Here is a 12,258-nt window from a genome sequence, read left to right on the forward strand (position 1 = left end):
GATCCATTTCTGCTACATGATCCAGAGGTTCAATGCTCATTGAGGGGGTTGCTTGTTTAAATGAGCTCCTTGTCCTCCTGAGCAAACTTCCACTGCTCCTGGCCTGCTCTCTCCTTTGTTGGTGCTTCAGAGATTAAATTGTATCCACACAGAGCTTTGGTGGAGGGGAAGGGAAAGGTGATGATGTGCAGGAATCCCTAAGGTCAGATTGTTTGGGACGGTAGCTGGGAGAGTTACTGGGGGTGTCTCATGCTTTCTTCCTGGTCTCTAGGCAATGGTCCCATCATGTCATTGGCTGACAGATTTTTTTTTTTTAAACTGTCATCCAAGAGCTGACCCTATACTCTCTCCCAGGTTATCACTCCAGTGGGATGCTAATTAAACACATGCTCCTTCATGTATCTGTATTGGCATGACATGACTGGGAGAGAGAGAATACTTTTAGATAAAACACCTGCCCAATTTAGAAATATAGTTAATTATTTTAACTCTCTGGTTCAGAGAATTCCACTGTCTGAGAATTTTCTAATCTTTGTAGAAACTTTTTTCTGGCGACAATCAAACCCAACCCTCATGTCTTTTAATCAGAATGGAGAACATCTTCATAGTAAAAGCACAGTTGTATGCTACAAGAAATGAAAAATGGCAGATATACTTTTTAAAAACACATTTGAAATAATTTTTCAGACAAACAGGGCATTCTACATTGTCCGTAGTTAATTAGCTAATGATTAGAGACATTTAAAAGGAAATGTAAGCGAAGAAGAATCTTTCCTTTCTGGTATTTTTTCTTTCAAACTATTTACATAGCAGCACTTCAATGTAAATTGAAGATCATTAGCAGATGAGCCATTAGTGCTGGACAAAGGTCAGAAGATTCCAAATTTCAATGCAGTTAAGCATCAGAATGGATTCTTATACAAAGCTTAATCTAAAGCCTGAAAAACTGGATAGGAAAATTAAGGGAACTGCACAGGATCTTTCATGAAAATCCTGGTTCATTCTGTTTCCAGTCAAGCCAGTCAAGTGCCATGAGAACTGCTTTTTTCACAGTAGGTGCATATGTAAATCAGACATTTTTCCATGAATGTGCCCAGCTAACAGCTCATAAGTGTATACAAATACCTGGTATTCATGTGAAAATCTTATTTCGAGGCATGGAAGTCTAGAACAGAGTTTGTATAAAGAGACAGCTCCATACACCCTTGTTTCATTCTGCTCACTCAGAATGGAACATAAATTCAATAAAAGTGTACATGTAGCATTGAGGGAGCATCTGTAATGGCAGTATACTCTAGCCACAATTATAAATGACTATAGTAACTTCTTACTTGTTAGCGCATTGTCACCCACAAGTAACAAACCCAGAAGGAAGTGAGAATGAGGATGATATTTAACTGAGCAAGGATTGAATAGCAGCATCAGATCTTGAGGTCATGTCAAGGGGGTAATGTTCGTGTAAAAGTGGTGAGCGAGCGCCAGGTAGCAGCTCTGCGTATTTTGACAATGGGAACATTCCAAAGGCTTGCATTGGAGGATGTCAGAAGTCTTGCTGAAAGCATAAAAATCCCTTCAGGGAATGGGATACTTACTAGTAGATAGCATGTTCCTATGCAGAATTTAATCCACTCTAATAATTGTTGGGAAGAAGTAGCCTCCCTTAGTGCTATCACTATGAAATATGAATGATGACATGCCATCCAGTGCCTCCAGATTTTTTTTTACAGTAGAGATGGGAATCTGGAGATTCCACTCCTTTTCTTTTCATGGTCTCCTGGTGCTGAAGATCAATACTTTCATAAAGTTTAAGGCAGAAGGCACTATTATAATCATGTAGTCTGACCTCTTGGGTAACACAGGCCATAGAATTTCACCAAGTGATTCCTGCATGAAGCTCATAATTGGTGGAGCTACAGCAGATCTTTTAGGAAAAAGACCAATTGTGATTTAAAAACTTTATATGGTGGAGAAATCACCACATCCCTAGGTAAGTTGTTCCAATAGTGCATGTCCTTCCCTGTTCAGAAGAATATTTTAATGCAGAATGGAGACCAAAGTGTCTTTTGACCTACCAGACCACTCAGGCACTTTTGGCAAAAAACTGGTCATAGTGAGTGGAGAAAAACAAGGAAGAAATGACTACTGTGCTGACAAGTTGAAGAATCAGGGGGAGTTGCTGCTCTGGCTGCAGGAAGCAACTGACAGCATGTGGGGTTCAAATGTCCTTATATAAATAACCACGCTAAAACCTATTTCATGGCTTATAAGGTCAGATTCCCAGGAGGATTCTGGGATTGTTATGAAGTGCACAGACACATGCCAAAAATAGGGATCAGTACTGACCGTATTTAAAGGAGAAAAATAAACTTTTGTTTACTTTATCAAAATGTATATATACATTTATTTAAAGTAACCTTGAAACTCCTTTAAGATCACTTTGCTATAGAAACTAAATGAGAAAAAGTGACTCAGCTGGTGCTGGCTGCCTACTTAACTTACTCAGTGAGAGAATTTTGATAGGTTTTTTAATTGTTAAGATGGCTTCTATACATTTATAATAAGTATTCTTTAAATATAGCAATTGCCTTTGCAAATTAATTTGCAACATCAGTTGCATCTGTCTTTAATGTGCATTATGGAATGGAATTATTGATGATTTATTACTGTTCTTATTTGATATGAATTAATCTATTAGGTGGAAAGCTAAATAAATAAAACCCTACTACTGTGAAATTTTTGTTTATTCAAAATTTAGCTGATTTGGCTTTTTGTTCATATTTATCTCCATGGTACTACTATTTGAATACCAGCACCAAACCTTTGAGTGAATGCTTTTTCAAGCACCCAACAAGTTGAGATCAGTAAGCACTGTCCTTAAAAAAGAAGCAAAGAGGCTTTTTATCTTTTCACTTCTGGATCCTTTGGTAATGTCATCTCTACACTTCTGGCCAATGCAGTGTAACTTTGGGTGCACTTTGTGTCCCTCCCTCATCCCCACAGAGAAAAAACAATTCAAATCTTAAATAAGAGTCATTCTACAATCCATATGACTTCAGTGAACAGTTTTGTCATGGTACTTTTTCACTGAAATCCCCATTGCCCCTAATATAATATGCAGATTACCAATATGTCCCCATTTTTAGAATATAAGAATGGCGTTACTGGGTCAGACCAATGTCTAGCCCAGTTTCTGGTCTTCCCACAGTGGCCAGTGTAAAATGCTTCAGAAGGAATGAACAGAACAGGGATTATCAAGTGATAATCTGTTGTGCAGTCCTATCTTCTGGTAATCAGAGGTTTAGGGACACTCAGAGCATGGAGTTGAATCCTTGACCATTTTGGCCAATAGTCATTGATGGACCTATCCTCCATGAACTTATCTAAACCTTTGTTGAACCCAGTTGTCCTTTTGGCGTTCACAACATCTTCTGTCAACAAGTTCCATAGGTTGATTTAGTATTGTGTGAAGAAGGGCTACTTAACTTAGCTTTAAACCTGCTGACTATTAATTTCATTGGGTGACCCCTGGTTCTTGTGGTGTTTACTCCTTCACATAACATTCCCTTATTTACTTTCTCCACACCAATCATTATTTTATTACCAAGATCATATCCCCACATAGGGGTCTCTTTTCTAAGAAGAACAGTTCCAATCTTTTTAATATCTCCTCATTTGGAAGCTCTTCCATACCCCCAAGCATTTTTGTTGCTTTTTTGACTGATGCTACACATTGAGCTGTTTTCAGAGAACTATCCATGATGACTCTAAGATTTCTTTCTTGAGTGGTAACAGCTAATTTTAGACCCCATTATTTTGTACGTATAGTTGGGATTATGTTTTTCCAATGTGCATTACTTTACATTTATCAACATTGAATTTCATCTGCCATTTTGTTGCCCAGCCACCCAGTTTTGTGAGATCCCTTTGTAATGCTTACTTAAGTCTTTGCTTAAAATCCTTTGGTGAGGAATCTTTTCAAAGGCTTTCTGAAAGTCCAAGTATGTATATCAACTGGATCATCCTTGTTCACATACTTGTTGACCCCCTACCCCAAAAAGAATTCTAATAGATTGGTGAGGGATAATTTTCTTTTTAATAAAAGCCATTTTAATTCTTCCCCAACATATCATATTCACCGATGTGAATGATAATTCTGTTCTTTTCTATAGTTTCAGCCAATTTGCCTGGTACTGATATTAGGCTTACCCACCTATAATTGCCATGATCGCCACTGGAGCCTTTTAAAAAAATCAGCATTGTATTAGCTGCCCTTCAATCAACTGGTACAGAGGCTGGTATTTAAATGATAGGTTACATACCATAGTTAGTAGTTCTGCAGTTTCATATTTGAGTTCCTTCAGAACTCTTGGATGAATACCATCTGGTCTTAGTGACTTATTACTAGTTACTTTATCAATTTCTTCTAAAACCTCCTTTATTATCACCTCAGTCTGAGACAGTTCCTCAGATCTGTTACCTAAAAAGAATGGCTCAGGTGTGGGAATCTCCCTTAATCCTCTGCAGTGAATGCTGATGCAAATAATTTATTTAGCTTCTCTGCAATGCTCTTATCTTCCTTTAGTGTTCCATTAGCACCTTGATCATCCAAAGGCCCCATTGATTGTTTGTTTGGCAGGCTTTCTGCTTCTGATGTACTTAAAAAAAAATTTGCTTTTAGTTTTTGTGTCTTTTGATAATTGCTCTTCAAAATTCTTTTTTGGTCTGCCTACTTATACTTTTACACTTGGCTTGCTGGAGTTTGTTCCTTTTCATTTTCCTCACTAGATTTCACTTCCAATTTTACCTCTAACCGCCTCTTTCCCTCTGTTATTTAGCCATGGTGGCATTTTTTGGTCCTCGGTTTTGTTTTCTTTTTTAATTATGGGCTATACATTTACTCTGAACCTCTATTATGGTGTGTTTAAATAGTTTCCATGTGCCTGCAGGCATTTCACCCTTATGACTGTTCCTTTTGATTTGTTTAACTAGCTTCCTCCTTTTTGTGTGGCTCCCCTTTTTTAAGTTAAATTCTACTTTGGTGGGCTTCTTTAGTATTTTCCCTCCTACAAGGATATTAAATTTATTAACATTATGGTCGTCTTATTGACAGTTCAGCTATATTTACTTCTTGGACAGATTGTGTACCCTGTTTAGGACTAAATCAAGAATTTCCTCTTCCCTTGTGCGTTCTATGACTAACTTCTCCAAGGAGTAGTCATTAATGCTGTCTAGAAATGTTATCTTTGTATCCTGTCCTGAGGTGACATGTTCCCAGTCAATATGGGAATAACTGAAATCCCCAATTTTTTTTTTTTTTTGTAGCATCCCTCATTTTCTTGGGATATTTCACAATCATCATCACCATCCTGGTCAGTAGTAGATTTCTATTGCTATGCTCTTATTATTCAAGCATGGAATTTCTATCCATTGATATTCTATAATACATTTTGATTCACTTAAAATTTTTACTATATTTGATTCCTGTGCTTTCTTTCACGTATAGTGCCACATTCCTACCTACCCTGTCATTCCTATGTATTTTCTACCCTAGTATTACTGTGTTCCATCAATTATCATTCTACCAAAATTCTTTGATGCCTGTTTTATCAATATCCTCATTTAATACCATCTCATACCTTCTCATCCCTCCAGAAAACCATGTCACTTGTCATGATTGTGTATCCTCTTGTTTTGCAAGAGTAGGGTTACTAGCCTTGGTGTCTTGGCCTAAATATATAGCCTAGGTAATTATAATATTCTTCTATAAGTTATTCACCCTGAAGTTTTAAATGGACACTGTTCTTTTCCCATTGTCTGTCCTAAACTATTGTGTAATGTGTTGCTGTGTGCTTGTTAAATAGCTGTTGCATTGCACTCCAGAGGTGTCTTCCAATAGTGCATGAAGCGACTTTGTCTCTGTATAAATATACTTGGGGAAAAATTCTAACCTGACATCCATCCTTGCAATGTGAGAGAAGAGGAGCAAGTTGATTCAGTAGAGTTCATCTCTACAACTGTAGCAGGATGGAGATGTATAGCTATTCAACCGGACAGAGAAAACAACAGATGCCCATATCCACCACTGTCTAGATGCATGGGAGAAATGACAATAGACATTTTATGTCTATTGGCCAGCTCCCATTCTGCTAAACACCAGATCCAGTGGAAACCTTGTACACTCCAGGAACTTTTCCAAGATCTAAATTAGCTGTTACCACCCTCAAAAGAGATTTTGGTGTCATTGCGAATAGCTCTCTGAAAACATCCACTTGATGTGCAGCGGCAATCAAAAAAGCTAATAGAATGTTGGAATCATTAGGAAAGAGAGAGATAATAAGACATAAAATATTGCATTGCCTCTTTAGAAATCCATTGTACGTCCACATCGTGAATACTGTATGCAGATCTGGTCGCATCATCTCAAAAAAGATATATTGGAATTGGACAAGGTACAGAAAAGAGCAAATAAATTAATAGGGTTATGGAATAGTTTCCATATGAAGAGAGATTAATAAGACTGGGACTTTTAATCTTGGAAAAGAGATGACTAAGGGGGAGTATGATAGAGGTCTATAAAATCATGACTGGTGTGGAGAAAGCAAATAAGTGTTATTTACTCCTCCTCGTAACAGAAGAGCTAGAGGTCACCAAATGGTTTAAAACAAGTAAAAGGAAGGATTTCTTCACACAACCCACAGTCAACCTGTGGAACTCCTTGCCAGAGGATATTGCAAAGGCCAAGTCTATAATGGGGTTCAAAAAAGAACTAGATATGTTCATGGAGGATAGGTCCATCAATGGCTGTTAGTCAAGATAGGTAGGGATTGCTGTTTGCCAGAGGCTGGAAATGGGTGACAGGATGGATCATTTGATGATTACCTTTTTGATTCATTCCCTCTGAAACACCTGGCATTTGCCACTGTCGGAAGACAGGATACTGGGCTAGATGGACCACTGGTCTGACCCAGTGTGACTGTTCAGTTAATCCAGCTATAAAATCAGCATGGATTGGCCTGACAGTCTCCGCCCTGATCCCTAACCCCCAGCTAGTCTCCCAGTGGAGAAAGGAGGTGCAGGAAGAGCCTTGTTTGTTGCTGAATGTTTGACATCTTGACAAATGAAAAATAAAACAACCCACTTACCAGCTTTGAGGGCTGACGATAGCGTATTGCTCAGTTATTTGACAGATGACCTGACCATTGCTATGGGAACCAGCAGGAAGCAAAGTGCCACATGATGGAAGCTGCTGCTGAATGGCAAAGGCTAATAACATGAAATAAATGAAGGGGTTAAGAGGTTAGAAACATTCTAGTGGCTCACAAGTACAGTCTGACTATGAAAATATTTTTGACTCTTTAACAGATTGTTACACAAAGGAAAATGTGAGAAGTATTTAGAACTTTCCCCCCAAAACTTCTCAGCTTTATTCTTCTTGCATTTGCTTAGCATTTAACTATAGAATGGAGACTCAAAAATTGACACAGAGTGCTTTAAAAATGCAATAGAAAAAGTAGAGGAAAATCAATAATGGCATGAGAAATGACTCAAACAGCTTGTATTTTCACAGTGGTAATCAAAAAGTAATTTTATATCCAATAATTTGTATTGATTGTTTGTGAAGCTGTAATGCATTATGCCATAAGCCTGGTTGTGTGGTTATAAATATGTGTACCATTTTGTTGGGATTGTTCTTTTCTTATCGAGTTTCATTTTCTCTACGAGGAATCTTATTTTGTGGTGTTAATACATGGCCGCAATGTATAGGGCCACGCACATTATTTCAGCAAATGGTTGCACCTCACTATCTGCTCTTACCTCATTTGTAGGGAAGAACAAAGAGTACAGGACATAATGGAGCCCATCAACTAACACTGTTTGTAGGCCCAGCTTACCCTGCAGTTGTCAGCTTTTTTACTTTTCCAGCTGCCTACCAAATGCTCAAAGAATTGGCTTGTGTAGAATCATATTAGCTATTGAATACAAAGATTTCCAGTTACGTTGTGAAATCAAGACGAGGTAGGACATAAAGCACATTCTGCACAAAAAATAAATGGCACTGTAAAGATATTGCAGAAAGGGCAGAGCTGTTCTAAGCAGTATCTTTGTCTTATTCTGCTCTTCAGTCTATTAAGGAGACACCGTCACAAAGCAAGAATTCTCGTAGACGTTTAAACAGGTTAGGTGGCCAGTTATTTTCTGTTTAAATTCCCCACACAAGAACAGCAAATTCTCAGGCAGAACTCTTGTGGATTTTTTAAATACAAATTACGTAGGCATATACCTTTGACTGATATTTTTCTTTTCTTGCAATGCATATTGTTCATAGTTGAAATCTCTCAGTACTTGGATAGATTTTTATTAACAACTTTATTAAAAAACACTCCAGGTAAATTACAATAATAGCTTGTCTGTTGTTCTGTTCTGAATATTTCCTCTTTGAATCTTGCCTCTTGAATCTAACCTTTATGAGGGTCCATTGGGAATGTAATTCATCCTCTCATCTTCAGAAACTCCAGTGTGAAAAGTATACATCACATAGAAAACCATACTGTGTACACTGCATACTGAAACAGACACACTACCTAGTAAAACATAGTCTTCAGTGAAACAGGTGCATTTTATACTGAAAAAAGAATCAGTTACAGAATATAACCTTTAGCTATGTCACCAGACAGCCTTTTTAGGGCAGTTGGTTTCAGCTCAGTCTGCTGAAATGCTAGCTTGCTATTAGGCTGTGTAAACCCTACGTTCTGAAGATAAAACAGGACTCACATTTCAGTTCTACTCTGACAAGTGACTAAAAATATAGCATTGTAGGATTCCATGTAGGGCTGGCTGAAAATTGGCATTTCTGTCTCATGGCAATTCCAATATTTAAGATTTGAGAGAGTAGGTGGGTGAGATGATATCTTTTATTTGACCAACTTCTGTTGGTGAGAGAGACAAACTTTCAGACTTACACAGAGCTCTTCTTCCTGTCTGGGAAATGTACTCAAGTGTGTCACAGCTAAATACAAGGTAGAACAGACTGTTTAGCATAAGTAATACACGTGTATTTCAAGGGATCGTTCTGGGTGTAGTGGCCCACTAACACCGCTCCAGTCATAGAGGGGTGTCATGACTGGGGCATGGGCAGGAGCAGTAGTTGGGAGTCAGGCCAGGTGAGATACCAGGAGGTCAAAGTCCAAGACAGGCCAGAGGGCAAACCAAAAGTCAAGTCTCCAGAGGCAGATAGGGGCAGGTGACCAGGAGATTGGACTAAGGAGACAAATTTGAAAGCAGAAGCATGAGTCAGTAACCAGAGTCAGGCCAGGTTGGGCTGCCAGGGAAGCAGAGGCACATAGTCCAGAGCAAGGTAGTTCCCAGTTGCATGGACCACTTCTTATTCCTGTGCTGGGTTTATATAGAAGCTGTGAACCAATTAGGACCCCCAGCATTGTGGAGTGAAAGGGAATGAGACTCCCACCCAAGCTTAAGAGGCATTGGCTAGCAAGGATCGTGCTAGCACTCTAAAAATAACTGTGTGTAGACAGTGTTTTGAAATTGAGCCCACCTAGTTCTTGGGCTGACGCTCAGGCTTTGAAGCCCAAGTTGCAGCTTTGAAGCACTGTCTACGTAGTTATTTTTAGAGCACTAGTGTGAGCCCAGTTAACCTTAGTCTATCGACCAAGGCTGGGAGGCTTGCTGATGCGGAGTCCAAAATGCTACATAGACATCACTACAGTCGCTCATTGACTTAACCGGGAATAGAACCCAGGACTCCTGACTTCTAGTTTGATATGTTTTTCCTAGAGCTGAATCTTAGCAGCAGTATTTTGAGGTGTGTGTGTGTAGTGCAGTACAGTGCAATGTAAGTAATGGGGCATGTAAAGTGTAGTATATTAGATCCAGTGACTGCAATAGACCCATATTATTTGTTTAGAACTCAGTATTTTATTAGCTCTTAATCAAACTCCATGCTAGACTCTTTGAAGACACTCTAGTTCAAGAAGAAGCAGGTAGTTGCAGTCTTAAAAAAAAAGGTGTTTATCATCTACCACTTGGGAAGAAATTTTCTCTTTAAAATCGGGAATGTCCCTGAATCTGGTAAAAATAGCATATGGTGGTGAAAAGCAGTGGATATACTAGCTGATTCGATCAGTTTCCAAAGTCCTCCATTTACACAGCAAAGAATTAACACCGGATTCCATAGGCTGCTAAAGTGCAGTGTTTGAGAGAGATTGGTCTCTTCGGTACTAAGGCATCTTACATGTAAATGTTCTCCTGTACTTCACTGTAATTCAGTCCTTGGATTGCATCCGTTACTGTTTGAACAGGTTGCACATTTGTTATCTGTTGAGACAGATAATGGCAATCTGACCTAAAGCAAATATGTGTGGATAGTAGGTTCCTGTTAAATTTATTCCTGGTGCTTTTTCCTGTTAAAAAATTATCCTTATTTTCTGACATGTGGCAGTTAGTTTCATTTGGTGATGCGACCACAGACATAAAGTGCCTGATTGTCTTCTCATGCCAGTTCTACACTTGGTGTAATTTGAGTGACTCTAGCTAAATTACTTACACAAGACTAAACCAGAGTACAATCAGGTCACTAATATGAAGTGCAATGTTTCACAGCAACACACAACTGTTTCTACTCAGATAAATCTTATTAGAATTTTTCCCCAAAATAAGTTTTACAAAATGAACCAGCATTTCCAGTGGATATTCCCCAAGGAAAAATTTACTTGTGCATTTGTATTTTGCAGGTTTTATCAAGGTATTTGGAAACCTGAAGGGGGAGAAAGTCTGAACAGAGCATAACTGGGGCTCAGAACTGAGAAAGTGGAAACTTCAGTAATCAGGAGAAAACAATAGCCACTGATTCTCAGGTATTTTCAGTTATCTGTTTTTTATTCATGTACGAGAATCTGTTTTTTGTCCCTCTAACCTACCAGTAATTAGTAATATGATTCTTTTGGGAGGTACTTTTCGTTTCAAATCTTGCAATGCGTACAAACTTAATTGATATCTTGTTGCAAGTTAAGAACATTTCATTCCATTTTTCCAGCATTCTCATGGTATGCTCAATAGGGATGTAACAAAATATTAATATCACATAAGTTGATGGGACAAAAAGGTAGGCTACAATTTTTTTTAACATCTGTACTCTCGCGATGAATATTCAAAGTAGTTATTAGTCCAAGCTCATTTTGGTGAAGAGATGGTACAACTACTTTCTCAGAAGCATCTGTTTGTTAACTGCTTGTTCCCATTTCAAAGGTGGTTTTTATTGATAAGCTTCAGAACAGCACCTTAAGGTAAGATAAGCAAGGTAAGGGGGACAGTAATTAGGAAATGGATCTCTTGACAAATGGAAGTCTACAGTTTTGAAGATGTTGTCTTGATATTTCACTTACCTCTATTAGCAACAACTGTTACTGGCAACTTTCAATGATTTGCAAGTAATCAGTTACAATTTCTAACACTTTTTTTCTCTCATGACTATGTACACAGTCCTCCCAGGAATGGATTAAACATATTGATTTCTTCTGACTTAGGCATCTGAAATGAGTTTAGAATATGCTCTTATTGCGTATATTGAATTTATAATTTCATTTATCTTTGGGTTGCACCTTATTAAAGCCATGAAGCCTAACAAATATGGCAAAACATACATAATACCCATGACCTTTAAGATCAGTGCATCAAGAGCTCTTGTAGATCTGTGCTTTTTTTAAAGGTGTTTCTCTTGCAGATGCTTTAATATTTTCTGATAAAAGTTATTTCTGCTGTAAAATCAACACTTATTGTGACTGAACCAGTAGCATAATTAACACTGCTATGCTATTGTATTACTGTTAGCTACTATGTTTAGCAAGTCTCTGCTTATGAAGAATATTTTGGTCTTTTTAATTGATACACATTGCATATGATGAGTTTTGACTTCATTACACTGTTCTAATTTTAGAGTTTTCAAAAGTTTGGTGTTATAAGTGGAAAGTTGCTGTCGAAAACACGTCGAAGAAAAAATAACGTCAGAAACCACAGAAAACATTGTGTCCTAGGAAACAGAAAATGCACACAAATTCAACTTAGTCTATAGCACACAAAAATAAACACGGAAAGTAATAAATACTAGACATGGGCCAAAACAGAAATCTTTTATCTACTCCCTCTCACCAACTTTAGTGGTTCAAAAATGGAACAGAAGCCAAAACAAAGCTCCAGCTAACAAGATTTTGCAAAATCCAAACCCAGATGCTTCTGCCCACCTCT

At 38.0% G+C, this 12,258-nt stretch overlaps 1 long non-coding RNA gene across 1 annotated transcript in view; it reads left to right on the top strand.

Annotated features, from left to right (window-relative positions):
• LOC137156543 (uncharacterized) overlaps positions 1-12,258 on the top strand; it is a 250,072-nt gene that overhangs the window by 77,986 nt on the left and 159,828 nt on the right. The window contains exon 2 of the long non-coding RNA XR_010920790.1: positions 10,749-10,871. This is a non-coding gene — a long non-coding RNA (uncharacterized lncRNA). The remainder of the gene's footprint in view (positions 1-10,748; positions 10,872-12,258) is intronic.

This window comes from Emydura macquarii, unplaced genomic scaffold, assembly GCF_026122565.2.
Source record: "Emydura macquarii macquarii isolate MOO-44397 ecotype Brisbane River unplaced genomic scaffold, CSIRO-AGI_Emac_v2 contig_1451, whole genome shotgun sequence".
In the NCBI taxonomy this organism is placed as follows: Eukaryota; Metazoa; Chordata; order Testudines; family Chelidae; genus Emydura; species Emydura macquarii.